The sequence below is a fragment of the Triticum dicoccoides genome, chromosome 3B (assembly GCF_002162155.2).
Source record: "Triticum dicoccoides isolate Atlit2015 ecotype Zavitan chromosome 3B, WEW_v2.0, whole genome shotgun sequence".
Lineage (NCBI taxonomy): Eukaryota > Viridiplantae > Streptophyta > Magnoliopsida > Poales > Poaceae > Triticum > Triticum dicoccoides.
The window spans coordinates 618,023,422-618,039,142 of record NC_041385.1 but is presented as its reverse complement, the minus strand read 5'-3'; the positions used below and the strand labels follow the sequence as shown (position 1 = coordinate 618,039,142).

The window sequence follows — 15,721 nt, the reverse complement described above, 5'->3', positions numbered from 1 at the left end:
GTCTGGCCGATTCTTCCATTTCGGTCATACCGAGATCACTAAGTAGATCTAGGTTTTCAATCTCGGTGCAACCGATTTGAACTTTTCGGTCTCACCGAGTTGCTGTAACTGTAAACAGTTATGCATCTCGGTGCCACCGAGTTGTTCCACTCGGTCACACCGACAGGGTCAGGCTATATATACACACGGGCAAATATTTGGAAACTTTCTCCAAACCCCTTCGCCCGTGCATAGCTCGCTCTGCCTCCAAGGTCTCCGGATCGTCGACTTCGTCGCCAGCTGATAACCTACAAGTATAGGGGATCGCAACAGTTTTCGAGGGTAGAGTATTCAACCCAAATTTATTGATTCCACACAAGGGGAGCCAAAGAATATTCTCAAGTATTAGCAGCTGAGTTGTCAATTCAACCACACCTGGAAACTTAGTATCTGTAGCAAAGTGTTTAGTAGCAAAGTAATATGATAGTGGTGGTAACGGTAACAAAAGTAAAGACAGCAAAAGTAATGTTTTTGGTATTTTGTAGTGATTGTAACAGTAGCAACGGAAAAGTAAATAAGCGAGAACCAATATATGGAAAATTCGTAGGCACCGGATCAGTGATGGATAATTATGCCGGATGTGGTTCATGATGTAACAGTTATAACATAGGGTGACACAGAACTAGCTCCAGTTCATCAATGTAATGTAGGCATGTATTCCGAATATAGTCATACGTGCTTATGGAAAAGAACTTGCATGACATCTTTTGTCCTACCCTCCCGTGGCAGCGGGGTCCTATTGGAAACTAAGGGATATTAAGGCCTCCTTTTAATAGAGAACCGGAACAAAGCATTAGCACATAGTGAATACTTGAACTCCTCAAACTATGGTCATCACCGGGAGTGGTTCCGATTATTGTCACTTCGGGGGTTGCCGGATCATAACACATAGTAGGTGACTACAGACTTGCAAGATAGGATCAAGAACTCACATATATTCATGAAAACATAATAGGTCCAGATCTGAAATCATGGCACTCGGGCCCTAGTGACAAGCATTAAGCATAGCAAAGTCATAGAAACATCAGTCTCAGAACATAGTGGATACTAGGGATCAAACCCTAACAAAACTAACTCGATTACATGATAAATCTCATCCAACCCATCACCGTCCAGCAAGCCTATGATGGAATTACTCACGCACGGCGGTGAGCATCATGAAATTGGTGATGGAAGATGGTTGATGATGACAACAGCGACGAATCCCCCTCTCCGGAGCCCCGAACAGACTCCAGATCAGCCCTCCCGAGAGAGATTAGGGCTTGGTGGCGGCTCCATATCGTAAAACGTGATGATTTCTTCTCTCTGGTTTTTTCTCCCCGAAAGCCAATATATGGAGTTGGAGTAAGCGTCGGAGGGCCACCAGGGGGCCCACGAGGTAGGGGCGCGCCCAGGGGCGAGGGGGCACCCTCGTGGATAGGGTGTGGGCCCCCTGGTCTTCATCTTTGGCGAGGATTTTTTATTATTTATTCTAAGATATTCCATGGAGTTTCAGGTCGTTCCGAGAACTTTTATTTTCTGCACATAAAACAACACCATGGCAATTCTGCTGAAAACAGCGTCAGTCCGGGTTAGTTCCATTCAAATAATACAAGTTAGAGTCCAAAACAAGCGCAAAAGTGTTTGGAAAAGTAGATACGACGAGACGTATCAACTCCCCCAAGCTTAAACCCTTGCTTGTCCTCAAGCAATTCAGTTGACAAACTGAAAGAGAAAAAGAAAAACTTTTACAAACTTTGTTTGCTCTTGTTGTTGTAACATGAAAAGCCAGCATTCAAGTTTCAGCAAATATTGTGAACTAACCATACTCACAATAACACGTAAGTCTCACAATTACTCATATCAATAGCATAATCAGCTAGCGAGCCATAATAATAAAATTCGGATGACAACACTTTCTCAAAATAATCATAACATGATATAACAAAGTGGTATCTTGCTAGCCTTTTCTAAGACCACAAAACATAAATGCAGAGCACCTTTAAAGATCAAGGACTGACTAAACATTGTAATTCATGGTAAAAGAGATCCAGTCAAGTCATACCCAATATAAACCAATTATAATGAATGCAAACGACAGTGTGCTCTCCAGCGGGTGCTTTTTAATAAGAAGGATGATGACTCAACATAAAAGTAAATAGATAGGCCCTTCGCAGAGGGAAGCAGGGATTTGTAGAGGTGCCAGAGCTCGGTTTTAAAATAGAGATTGAATAACATTTTGAGCGGCATACTTTTGCTGTCAACGCAACAACTATGAGATGACGATATCTTCCATGCTAAACAAATTATAGGCAGTTCCCAAACAGAATGGTAAAGTTTATACTCCCCCACCTCCACAGGCATCAATCCATGGCTTGCTCGAAACAACGAGTGCCTCCAACATTCAACGGGTCCCCGGGGGAGTTTTGTTTGCAATTATTTTGATTTAGTTTGCATAAAGCATGGGACTGGGCATCCTGGTGACCAGCCATTTTCTCGTGAATGAGGAGCGGAGTCCACTCCTCTTGAGAATAACCGCCTAACATGGAAGATAAGGGCAGCCCTAGTTGAGACATGAGCTGCTCGAGCATACAAAACAGAATTTCATTTGAAGGCTTGGAGTTTGGCACATACAAATTTACTTGGAACGGCAGGTAAATACCGCATATAGGTAGGTATAGTGGACTCATATGGAACAACTTTGGGGTTTAAGGAGTTTGGATGCAGAAGCAGTATTCCCGCTTAGTACAGGTGAAGGCTAGCAAAAGACTGGGAAGTGACCAACTGGGGAAGCGACAACAGTCGTAAACATGCATTAAAATTAATTTACACCGAATACAAGCATGAGTAGGATATAATCTACCATGAACATAAATATCATGAAGGCTATGTTGATTTGATTCAACTACATGCGTGAACATGTGCCAAGTCTAGTCAATCAATTCATTTAAAGGAGGATACCATCCCATCATACCACATCATGATCATTCTAATAGCATGTTGGCACGCAAGGTAAACCATTATAACTCATAGCTAATCAATCATGGCACAAGCAACTAAAATCTCTAAATGTTATTGCAAATACGCTTACTTCATAATAGCTAACTCAGGAATGATGAATCAATCATATTTACAAAAACAAGAGAGGTCAAGTTCATACCAGCTTTTCTCATCCCAATAAGTCCATCATATATCATCATTATTGCCTTTCACTTGCACGACCGAACGATGTGAATAATAATAAGAGTGCACGTGCATTGGACTAAGCTGGAATCTGCAAGCATTCAATAAACAGGAGAAGACAAGTAATATGGGCTCTAAGTTAAATAAACAATCATGCATATAAGAGCCACTTCAACAATTTAATCATGGTCTTCTCCTACTGACCCCCAAAGAAAAGAAAAGAAAAGAAATAAAAAACTATTTACACGGGAAAGCTCCCAACAAGCAAAAGAAGAACGGGAAATATTTTTGGGTTTTCCTTTTTAATTACTACAACAAAGAAATAAACTACTACTAATCTTTTTGTTTTTCTTAAGGTTTATTAAACACACAAGAAGAAAGCAGGAAAAGATAGTAATCTAGCATGGATATTATAGTGAAATAGTATGAACATAAACATCTACCAATGAGTGTGTGTGTGAACATGAATGTAATGTCGATGGGAAATACGTACTCCCCTAAGCTTAGGCTTTTCGCCTAAGTTGTTCTATTGCCAAGAATGGCCTGGCGGATATCCGTAGCTGAAGCTGGGGTCATACTATGATGAAGAAGGCTTCGGGTGCCACTAGCTGGTGTAGGATTCCTATAGGTTTGAACAGCCGACCACGGAACGATGTGAGGACCTGCAGATAAGTTAAACAAAGAAGGAGCAGGCAAAGTAATAATCTCAAGGTGATGTTTATCAAAGTACAATTTATATTTGAGTTCCCCTTCACGAGTCTTAACAAGAAAGTCATGCGCTAGCATACTCCTATTATCTAAATAAGCACGGGGCAGCGATGTTTCCTCTTTCTCCTCATGCCTAATAGGTATTTCAAAATGTTCAGCTAGGCGTGAGGCATAAATGCCTCCAAAGATGGGGCCTTTAGTACGGTTCAGACTTAACCGTCTAGCAACAATTCCACCCATACTAAAAGAGTTATTATGGTATAAACCATGGAACAAAATGATAACATCAAGAATACTAAGGTTTCCACAATTTCCGCGACCTATCAAGCAACGACTAGCAAATAAGGCAAAGTAGCGTAAAACAGGAAAATGTATGCTAGTAATTCTTGCATCAGAAACCTTCCTGGTTTCTCCCACCGTGATAGTGTTAATAAGAGCTTCTACTTCGTTACGGTGTGGTTCGTCTAAGGTGCCCTCAAAGGGTATTTTGCAAACCTAGCAAAATTCAGCTAATGGCATCCTCTTAACAACGTCATATAAATGAAACTCTACTGATGGAGGTGAATTCTTAGGGAAAAAGTAGAAATTTTGCACAAAAGTATTTGTGAGTAAGAGATACTGATGATGTTGGTCACAGAGGAAGTCGGTGAGGCCAGCATTCTCAATTAATAAATAGAAATCTTCATAAATCCAGGCTCTCCTCAAGAAGTCATTGGAAGGCCATTCACACGGCCGGACCTCCGCGGTGCGAGGCAAATTAAATTTGGGCTTCTGTTCTTCTTCCTTTTGTTTTTCCTTCGAGCTTCGGCTCGACGAGCCCCTCAAAAGTCTCTTCATTTCTGAAACAATCTGAAATTTTTAGTAACTTCAAATAAAAGTGAACCAACTTCAATAAAATTGTAGCAACTACTCCCACAAGTGCCTAGAGCCTATATAAAGCATTGGAACTACTTGGAGCCATATAAATTTGACATGCAAGCTCAAGAACATGGTCACCTATGCAGCACAAATTTGCAATGAATAGAGCACTAGAACAAAAACTAATTGGACAAGTGGAGGAGTCACATACCAAATAACAATCTCCCCAAGCAGTTTTGCGAGAGGTGCTTTGAGCAAGGAGATCGAAAATCACAGCAACTGGGGCTGGAACTCGTGCTTGAGTTGGTTTTTCGTGTTTGTGTGAGACAGAGGAAGAAGATGGGTGCAGGGATAAGTGGAGGAGGGCTACCGTGGGCCCACGAGGTAGGGGGCGCGCCCAGGGGGGTAGGGAGCGCTCTCCACCCTCGTGACCAGGTGGCAGCTCCCCCCACGGTGATTTTTGCACAGTAAATTCTTAAATATTCCCGAAAAAATCATATTAAATTGGCATGGCATTCTGAGGACTTCTATTTTCGGGATATTTTTATATTGCACGGATAAGTCAGGAAACAGATAGAAAAATACTATTTTACTTTATTTCTACTGAATAATAGAAAATATAAAGAGGGTACAGAAGGTTGTGCTTCTAGTTTCATCCATCTCATGGTCATCAGAAGGAATCCACTAACAAGGTTGATCAAGTCTTGTTAACAAAATCATTCCGATTAACAAGGAACCGGAGATATTTCGAATATCACTAAGTTACCTCAACGGGGATATGGACATCCCCAACAATAAGAATATCATACTTTTTCTTGACAGTAGGGAGAGGAAATTCAAAACCTCCAAATATAATCGACGGAATTTTTCCAATAGAGTTGATACTGTAAACCTGAGGTTGTTTCCTCGGAAAGTGTATTGTGTGCTCATTGCCATTAACACGAAAAGTGACATTGCCTTTGTTGCAATCATAATAGCCCCTGCAGTATTAAGGAAAGGTCTTCCAAGAATAATAGACATACTATCATCCTCAGGAATATCGAGAATAACAAAGTCTGTTAAAATAGTAATGTTTGCAACCACAACAGGCACATCCTCACAAATACCGAGAGGTATAGCAATTGATTTATCAGCCATTTGCAAAGATATTTCAGTAGGTGTCAACTTATTCAAGTCAAGTCTACGATATAAAAAGAGAGGCATAACACTAACACCGGCTCCAAGATCACATAAAGCAGTTTTAACATAATTTCTCTTAATGGAGCATGGTATAGTAGGTACTCCGGGATCTCCAAGTTTCTTTGGTATTCTACCCTTAAAAGTATAATTAGCAAGCATGGTGGAAATTTCATCTTCAGGTATCTTTCTTTTATTAGTAATAATATCCTTCATATACTTAGCATAAGGATTTGTTTTGAGCACATCAGTTAATCGCATACACAAAAAGATAGATCTAATCATTTCAGCAAAGCACTCAAAATCCTCATCATCCTTTTTCTTGGATGGTTTTGGAGGAAAAGGCATGGGTTTCTGAACCCATGGTTCCCTTTCTTTACCACGTTTCCTAGCAACGAAGTCTCTTTTATCATAGCGTTGATTCCTTGATTGTGGGTTATCAAGATCAATAGCAGGTTCAACTTCTACATCATTATCATTACTACGTTGAGCATTATCATGAACATCATCATTAACGTTTTCACTAGGTTCATGTTCATTACCAGATTGTGTTTCAGCATCAGACATGGAAATATCATTTGGATTCTTAGGTGACTTAGCAATAGGTTCACTAGAAGTTTGCAAAGTCCTATCATTTTTCTTTTTCTTCATTTTAGAAGAACTAGGTACATCAATATCATTTCTCTGAGAATCTTGATCGATTCTCTTAGGGTGGCCTTCAGGATACAAAGGTTCCTGAGTCATTCTACCAGTTCTAGTAGCCACTCTAACAGCATAATCATTTTTCTTACTATTCATTTCAGCAAGCACTTCTTTTTGAGCTTTAAGTGCTTGTTCTACTTGAGTGGTAACCATAGGAGCATGTTTGCTAACAAGTTTAAGTTCACCTCTAATATCAACCATATAATCACCCAAGTGTTTAATCATATAAGCATCTTGTTTTAATTGTCTACCAAAATAAGCATTAAAGTCATCTTGCTTAAACATAAAGTTATCAAACTCATCCAAGCACTGACTAGCAATTTTAGTAGGAGGGACTTCAGCTTTATCATATCTATAGAGAGAATTTACCTTTACTACCTGTGTCGGGGTATCGGGAGGTTCTTCAGAAAATAAGTAATTGAGATCATATACTTCTTCAATAGGCGGTAAATTAAGACCGTGTATTGCTTCAATAGGAGGTAAATTCTTAACATCTTTAGCTTTAATACCTTTTTCTTTTATAGATTTCTTTGCCTCCTGCATATCTTTGGGACTGAGAAATAGAACACCTCTCTTCTTCGGAGTTGGTTTAGGAATAGGCTCAATAATTGGCTCAGAAATTGGCTCAGGAGCTGGCTCGGGAGGTGCCCAATTATTTTCATTTGTCAACGTATTGTTCAATAGAATTTCAGCTTCATCCGGTGTACTTTACCTGAAAAGAGAACCAGCAAAACTATCCAGGTAATCTCTGGAAGCATCGGTTAGTCCATTATAAAAGATATCAAGTATTTCAGGTTTCTTAAGAGGATGATCAGGCAAAGCATTAAGTAACTTGAGAAGCCTCCCCCAAGCTTGTGGGAGACTCTCTTCTTCAATTTGCACAAAGTTATATATTTCCCTCAAGGCAGCTTGTTTCTTATGCGCAGGGAAATATTTAGCAGAAAAGTAATAGATCATATCCTGGGGACTTTGCACACAACCAGGATCAAGAGAATTAAACCATATCTTAGCATCACCCTTTAATGAGAACGGTAATATTTTGAGTAAATAAAGGTAGCGCGATCTCTCATTATTAGTGAACAGGGCAGCTATATCATTTAACTTAGTAAGATGTGCCACAACGGTTTCAGATTCATAGCCATAAAAAGGATCAGATTCAACCAAAGTAATTATATCTGGATCAACAGAAAAATCATAATAATCCTTGTGAAGTAGCAAAAGCAGGGTCGGGTCTCATTCTATCTCTAAATGATTCTTTACTCCATTTAACTAGCAACCTCTTAAGTTCATATCTATCCTGGCAAGCAAAAATAGATGCAGAAGATTCCGCATCAAAAAGATAACCTTCAGGAATAGCAGGCATATTTTCATCATCACTCTCATCATCGTATTCAGGTGCAGTAATTTCTCTTTCTCTAGACCTAGCAATATGCTCATCAAGAAATTCACCAAGGGGCACAGTAGTATCAAGCATAGAAGTAGTTTCATCATAAGTATCATGCATAGCAAAAGTGGCATCATCAATAACATTCAACATATCAGAATTCATAGCACTAGCAGGTTTAGGTGTCGCAAGCTTACTTATAATAGAAGGAGAATCTAGTGCAAGGCAAGATGGCAGTTCCTTACCTCCCCTCGTAGTTGAGGGCAAAATAGTAGTTCAATCATCTTTCAAGTTCTTCATAGTGTCCAGCAGATATAATCCCAAGGACTCAAAGAATAGAGATATGCTCCCCGGCAGCGGCGCCAGAAAAAGGTCTTGATAACCCACAAGTATAGGGGATCGCAACAGTTTTTGAGGGTAGAGTATTCAACCCAAATTTATTGATTCGACACAAGGGGAGCCAAAGAATATTCTCAAGTATTAGCAGCTGAGTTGTCAATTCAACCACACCTGGAAACTTAGTATCTACAGCAAAGTGTTTAGTAGCAAAGTAATATGATAGTGGTGGTAACGGTAACAAAAGTAAAGACAGCAAAAGTAATGTTTTTGGTATTTTGTAGTGATTGTAACAGTAGCAACGGAAAAGTAAATAAGCGAGAACCAATATATGGAAAACTCGTAGGCACCGGATCAGTGATGGATAATTATGCCGGATGTGGTTCGTCATGTAACAGTTATAACATAGGGTGACACAGAACTAGCTCCAGTTCATCAATGTAATGTAGGCATGTATTCCGAATATAGTCATACATGCTTATGGAAAAGAACTTGCATGCCATCTTTTGTCCTACCCTCCTATGGCAGCGGGGTCCTATTGGAAACTAAGGGATATTAAGGCCTCCTTTTAATAGAGAACTGGAACAAAGCATTAGCACATAGTGAATACATGAACTCCTCAAACTATGGTCATCACCGGGAGTGGTTCCGATTATTGTCACTTCGGGGTTGCCGGATCATAACACATAGTAGGTGACTACAGACTTGCAAGATAGGATCAAGAACTCACATATATTCATGAAAACATAATAGGTTTCGATCTGAAATCATGGCACTCGGGCCCTAGTGACAAGCATTAAGCATAGCAAAGTCATAGCAACATCAATCTCAGAACATAGTGGATACTAGGGATCAAACCCTAACAAAACTAACTCGATTACATGATAAATCTCATCCAACCCATCACCGTCCAGCAAGCCTACGATGGAATTACTCACGCACGGTGGTAAGCATCATGAAATTGGTGATGGAAGATGGTTGATGATGACGACGGCGACGAATCCCCCTCTCCGGAGCCCCGAACGGACTCCAGATCAGCCCTCCCGAGAGAGATTAGGGCTTGGCGGCGGCTCCGTATCGTAAAACGCGATGATTTCTTCTCTCTGATTTTTTCTCCCTAAAAGCCAATATATGGAGTTGGGGTTGGCGTCAGAGGGCCACCAGGGGGCCCACGAGGTAGGGGGTTGCACCCAGGGGGCGCGCCCCCCACCCTCGTGGACAAGGTGTGGGCCCCTTGGTCTTCATCTTTGGCGAGGATTTTTTATCATTTATTCTAAGATATTTCGTGGAGTTTCAGATCATTCCGAGAACTTTTATTTTCTGCACGTAAAACAACACCATGGCAATTCTGCTGAAAACAACGTCAGTCCGGGTTGGTTCCATTCAAATCATACAAGTTAGAGTCCAAAACAAGGGCAAAAGTGTTTGGAAAAAGTAGATACGACGGAGACGTATCACTAGCCGCCTCCAATCGCTGGTCTCCGCCACCGTCAACAGAATTCATCCCCGCCGTTGCCGCTGTAGCGAGTTCATCGCTAAACTAGGGTATGGACTCGATCACAGTGCTATCCGTCCGATTCCTAGCACATTGTGTTCATCATGATTCTTGCCATGATTGAAATGCTTCTATCTGGTCAAAACAATCCTTAGATTAGATGTGAATTGGAAATTTAGGGTTAGGTTTCCGCCGAAACCATCTCGGACCCACCGAGTTGAAAAACTCGGTTCCACCGATTCGGCTAAGGCCATTACACAAGTGATTCTCGGTCTGACAGAGAATTGGAAATCGGTGTGAACGAGTATAGAACTTTGTGAAACCCTAGCAGTCTCGGTGCCACCGAACTGTGACTCAGTCTGACCGAGTTCACTAGTTTAGGTTCCAAAAGCTGCTTCGGTATCACCGAGTTTGCAAATCGGTTGATCCGAAATGCTTTCTGTGGAAAACTAAAACTAAGTTTTTGAATCATTCTTTTATAAAACCTTTGTATTTTGTGATGCTCATCCATTCTATCTCAACTATAACTATTCACAGGGTCAGCAGGCAGTGCTTGCAACATGTCAAACCAAAGTGACAGCCAGAACAGGGAAGAGGAGCAGGTTCACATGAGTGAGGGCACTAGTACCTCTAGCACCTCAGATGAGGGCAGCAGGAGCACTCCAAGCAACTTGCCCAAAGCTGCCACCAGGGCCAGAAGGAAGAGAACCTCAGACTCTGAGGATGAAGACTATGTGGCAGAAGAAGATGAGGCTACTTCCAAGAAGATAGTGCTCAAGAAGGAGTATGGCTCAGTTGCATCCACAAAGACAGGACTAAAAAGGAAGGCACCTGCAAAGAGGATTCCCACTTCCAAACCTAGGAAGGTTGCCACTGGAGAAACCATGAAGTTTACTATTGAGTTAGAAGATGAAGCTGTTGGTCAAGAAAAAAAGAAAAAGAGAGTCAGAACCACTACTGCCAAAGTCCTTGGCAATCCCTCTATGAGGAGAGACTCTAAAGTGGAAGAGGAAGAGGAAGAAGAAGTTGTTGCTCCAGCACCCAAGGCACAAAAGCTTATGGGTGATGCTATAAGGTCAGGGGCTGCATCATCAAAGCCCAAAGAAGCACCCAAAGCTGCCTCCAAGGCCAAGCTACACCTAAGAGGAATACCAGGAGTATACCAGCTGCTGAGAAGAACAAGGCCCCAGTGCCTGAAGTTGTTGAGGAAGAAGATGAAGGACAAGTTCCGAGGAAGCTGAAACCTAAGATTCCAGACCACAATGATGCTCATCCAGTGGCAGAGAGCATGAAGCTGATGAAGGATGCAGGGCTCAGACAGTGGAGATTGTCTGATCCTTATGCAATCAGAAGGAGGACTATTGTTGACTATAGGTTCCACACTAAGGAACATCAGGATTTCTATGAGACTGTGCTATTGGACAAGAAGCCTATACTTTGTGACATGAGGTGGGTAGACTGGAAATATATGAAGGAAAATGAGGATCACTACCCAGGAGTGTTTGACAGGTTTAAGGCTTGTGGAGTTGATGACTTTGTTGGACAGAAATTCACCAACTGGAATGATGAGCTCGTAATGCAATTCTACTCCACAACTCACTTTTATCCTGATGGCAGAATAGTCTGGATGTCTGAAGGTACAACGTACCAATCCACAATTAAAGAATGGGCCAAAATTATCAATGCACCAGAGGAGAGTGAAGATGACTTGGATGTCTATTCCAAGAAGAAGAAGGATCACAACTCTATGTCACACATGTACAAGGAGATACCAGATAAAGCACTTGAGACTTTCAAATTTTGGTCTGTCCATTTCCTTCTGCTAGGGCTGCCAACGATCAACTGGATCCTAAGGCACACTCTCTTGCCCAAGTCAGGTGACCACAACATGATCAGAGGGCATGCAATAAACTTTCTACACATATTTGATGTGCCTCAGAAGTTCAAGGTCATGAGCCTCATTGTTGAGACTATCAAGAGGAGAACAGCAGACCAGAAGAGAAGCTGTGGGTATGCCCCACAGATCTAGGAGCTGATCAACTCCAAGATGGGCACTGGCAAATACTTGTTGGATAAGGAACACTTTGCTATCTATCCAGACTTTGAGGACAACCAAGTAGTCATGAATGAAAATGAACCATCTTCAATGCAAGCACAAGAGAAAAAGGAGAAGGCAAAGAAGGAGAAGGCTGCCAAGATGCCATCTTTAGAGGAGGCATCTGAGTACTTTTTTAAGAGCAAGCAGGACCAGCTTGGTTACTTAATAGCATCAACTCTGAGGATTGAGAAGGGGTTGGCCACCCTAACTCAAAACCAGGAGAGCCTGGAAAGAATCATGGAACAAAAATTCTATGACTTAGATGTTAAACTAACTGAGATCCAGTCTGTTATGGAGCAGCTTCAGGATGATATGCAGGAGAGGAAGGTCAAGACAACCATTGATGCATTTGCCAGAGTGCCTCGAGCTCAGAGATCAGTTGCAGTGCCAGTGTCAGACACCAGATCCTCTTCATCTGCACCAGCTACAGCTCCAGTGCAACCAGCTCCAGCACCAACTCCTCCAGCTCCATCCACATCAACTGAAGTCTTCGTCCAAGGAGCCATCTCTACACCAACACATGAAGACCAAGCCTGAGAGACGGAATAGTACTATGCATTTTCTAGGAACTTTTTGGTAACTAGTTTCCAAAGGGGGAGAAAAATGTATAGATCATAGGCTTCGAGAGAGAGTGTTTGCTTTTGTTCTCTCTTGTCTTCGTGGTTGAACTTTATTTACTTTTGCTTGCTTGAGATACTACTTTATTGTTTGTGTGATACAATGATGATCATGTGTTTAATCATATGCTATCTTAACGTTTGTTAGATGACAATATCTCATTTATCTTTATATGATCATTCACTTTGCTTGGTGATGAGTGCATGTATTCAATCTTTATTATTTTGAGCGCTCCACCAAGATGTATGTGACATGGAAGAGTAACCCATGAGCCTAACTCCTTGTGCATTTGCAGACCAAAGCAAATCTTAAACTATGCACAAATTTAGGGGGAGCTCTTGCTTATCACATACTTCTCAAAGCGATGATGTTTTTCAATCTTATTATCATTTGTCAAAGCTTTGATCTATATGTTGTCATCAATTACCAAAAAGGGGTAGATTGAAAGTGCAACTATCCCTAGGTGGTTTTGGTAATTCCTAACAACATATAGCTCATTGAGCTAATGCTATTCCAAGACAAACATTTCAGGAAAAGCTCAATGAATGGCATGGCATGGATGAGGAAACTGGATCCCTCAAAATTCTAAGGATAAAAGGATTGGCTCAAGCTCAAAAGCTCAAGAATCTACATTTTACATTTTAGTGATCCAAGATAACATTGAGTCTATAGGAAAAGCCAATACTATCAAGGAGGGATGAGGTGTTGCGTAATGAGTTTCTTGCTTCAAGTGCTTAGTGATATGCTCCAAAAACCCTCAACTACTTTCTCATATCCTCATATGACCTAAACCTAAAGTCAAACTCGGCCCCACCGATTCTTTCTATCCGACGCCACTGAGTTCAGATGTCTTAGCCACTGCCACAAACCCTAGGCAAATCGGTCTCACCGATAGGGATCTCGGTCTCACTAACATGGGATTGTAATCTCTCTATTTCCCTTCGTAACATTTCGGTCTAACCGAAGTGAGCGATCGGTCCCACCAAGATTGCAATGTAAACACTCTGTTTCCCTTTCATAACATTTCGGTCCCACCGAAATGAGCGAACTAGTCCTAACGAGTTTACCGGACCAACTCTCTGGTTAACTTATTACCAAAATCGATCTCACCGAGTTTGTGTACTCGGTCTCACTGAGATTACGTTATGCCCTAACCCTAACCATATCGGTCCTACTGAGTTGCATGTCGGTCCCACCGAAATCACTAACGGTCACTAGGTTTACTAAATTGGTCTGACCAAGTTTGTTGATTCGTCCCACCGAGATTGGTAAATTGTGTGTAACGGTTAGATTTTGTGTGGAGGCTATATATACCCCTCCACCTCATCTTCATTCGTGGAGAGAGCCATCAGAACAAACCTACACTTCCAACTTACCATTTCTGAGAGAGAACTACCTAATCATGTGGTGAGGCCAAGATATTCCATTCCTACCATATGAATCTTGATCTCTAGCCTTCCCCAAGTTGCTTTCCACTCAAATCTTCTTTCCACCAAATCCAAATCCTGTGAGAGAGAGTTGAGTGTTGGGGAGACTATCATTTGAAGCACAAGAGCAAGGAGTTCATCATCAACACACCATTTGTTACTTCTTGGAGAGTGGTGTCTCCTAGATTGGCTAGGTGTCACTTGGGAGCCTCCGACAAGATTGTGGAGTTGAACCAAGGAGTTTGTAAGGGCAAGGAGATCGCCTACTTCGTGAAGATCTACCGCTAGTGAGGCAAGTCCTTCGTGGGCGACGGCCACGGTGGGATAAACAAGGTTGCTTCTTCGTGGACCCTTCGTGGGTGGAGCCCTCCGTGGACTCGCGCAACCATTACCCTTCATGGGTTGAAGTCTCCATCAATGTGGATGTACGATAGCACCACCTATCGGAACCACGGCTCAAAAATCACCGTGTCTCCACATTGCGTTTGAATTCTTCAAACCCTTCCCTTTACATTCTTGCAAGTTGCATGCTTTACTTTCCGCTGCTCATATACTCTTTGCATGCTTGCTTGAATTGTGTGAAGATTGCTTGACTTGTGCTAAGATAGCTAAAATCTGCCAAAGACTAAAATTGGGAAAAGGTTAAGTTTTTAATTGGTCAAGTAGTCTAATCACCCCCCCTCTCTAGACATACTTCAAGATCCTACAGGTTCCTCGACCTAAGTTTGTAGCGGGAGCACTCCTCCCAGTCAATGCCCCACGGGCACCATGACGCAAACGCTGGGCCCGAGCTGGTCACCCCTGCGGCCGGAGGCTGAAGCCTAACCCCCCGGCAAGTTTCTTTTTGCAGGCCTAGAGACCCATGACAAGGCCTCCAGCCGGAGCCTCCTGAGGCTGGCGCCGCAAAAAACACCTCCCATCGAGCTAAGTTGTTCCTACGCATGAGCACGCAACACCATAGCACGGCACGGAAACGATAGAAACAACATGATAATTAAAAGCAACAGTCTAGCACTCCCCCTGCGGGGCCCCATACTTCTCTCTTTATGTAGAGAAAACAAAATGGGCGCGGCTCGCCCAGCGACAGCTCGAGGGAGAAGATCTGCATCACCCTCCGGAGCTCAAGCGGTCCCCTCCTCACGGTTCACCAGGGCACGACGGTGGGACGATCCGCCTCCCCCCTCAAAGCGAGCACGACGGCGCGGTGCCTGGTCACGGCTGCCGCTGGAGGAGCTGCCGTCGGAAGGGGAGTCACCGAAGCTTGGCGAGCTACGGGCGCCTCCACGCGCATGCCCGCCCTCGTCTTCGCCGCTGTCGTCGTGAAGGCTGAGCATTCGGCCGTCATCGTCACCTTCGGGGCAGCACCCGGCACGGCTGCCATCTCCTCCGAACACCTTCACGAAGAGGGCGGCGTCGCCGTAGAACTTGAAGTGGAGAGTGCATCGCTGGCCTAGGCCACGTGTGCGGGAAAACGTCTGCCAGCCACGAGTCAGAGCTATGTTTCCGGCAATGGAAACCTCCACCGCCACCCAAGAGGCCCTGCTACAGCAGCCGTCCGCCTGGAGTCAGAGCCCGCCCGGGGCACCAGCTGGCAGCTCGCCGGTGAAGAAGCGAGGGAGCTGAAGCCAAGTACCGGCCGGATCATCCAACCAAACGATGAACTCCGGTAACACCTCCATTGAATGGAATCGAGGGCAGGGAGGCCGCGCAGCCACGGC

The 15,721-nt window shown here is 43.0% G+C and overlaps 1 pseudogene; it reads left to right on the top strand.

Annotated features, from left to right (window-relative positions):
- Positions 1–10,744: 10,744 nt before the first annotated feature.
- The window catches only part of LOC119282797, an 81,396-nt pseudogene continuing 76,419 nt past the window's right edge, over positions 10,745–15,721 (top strand).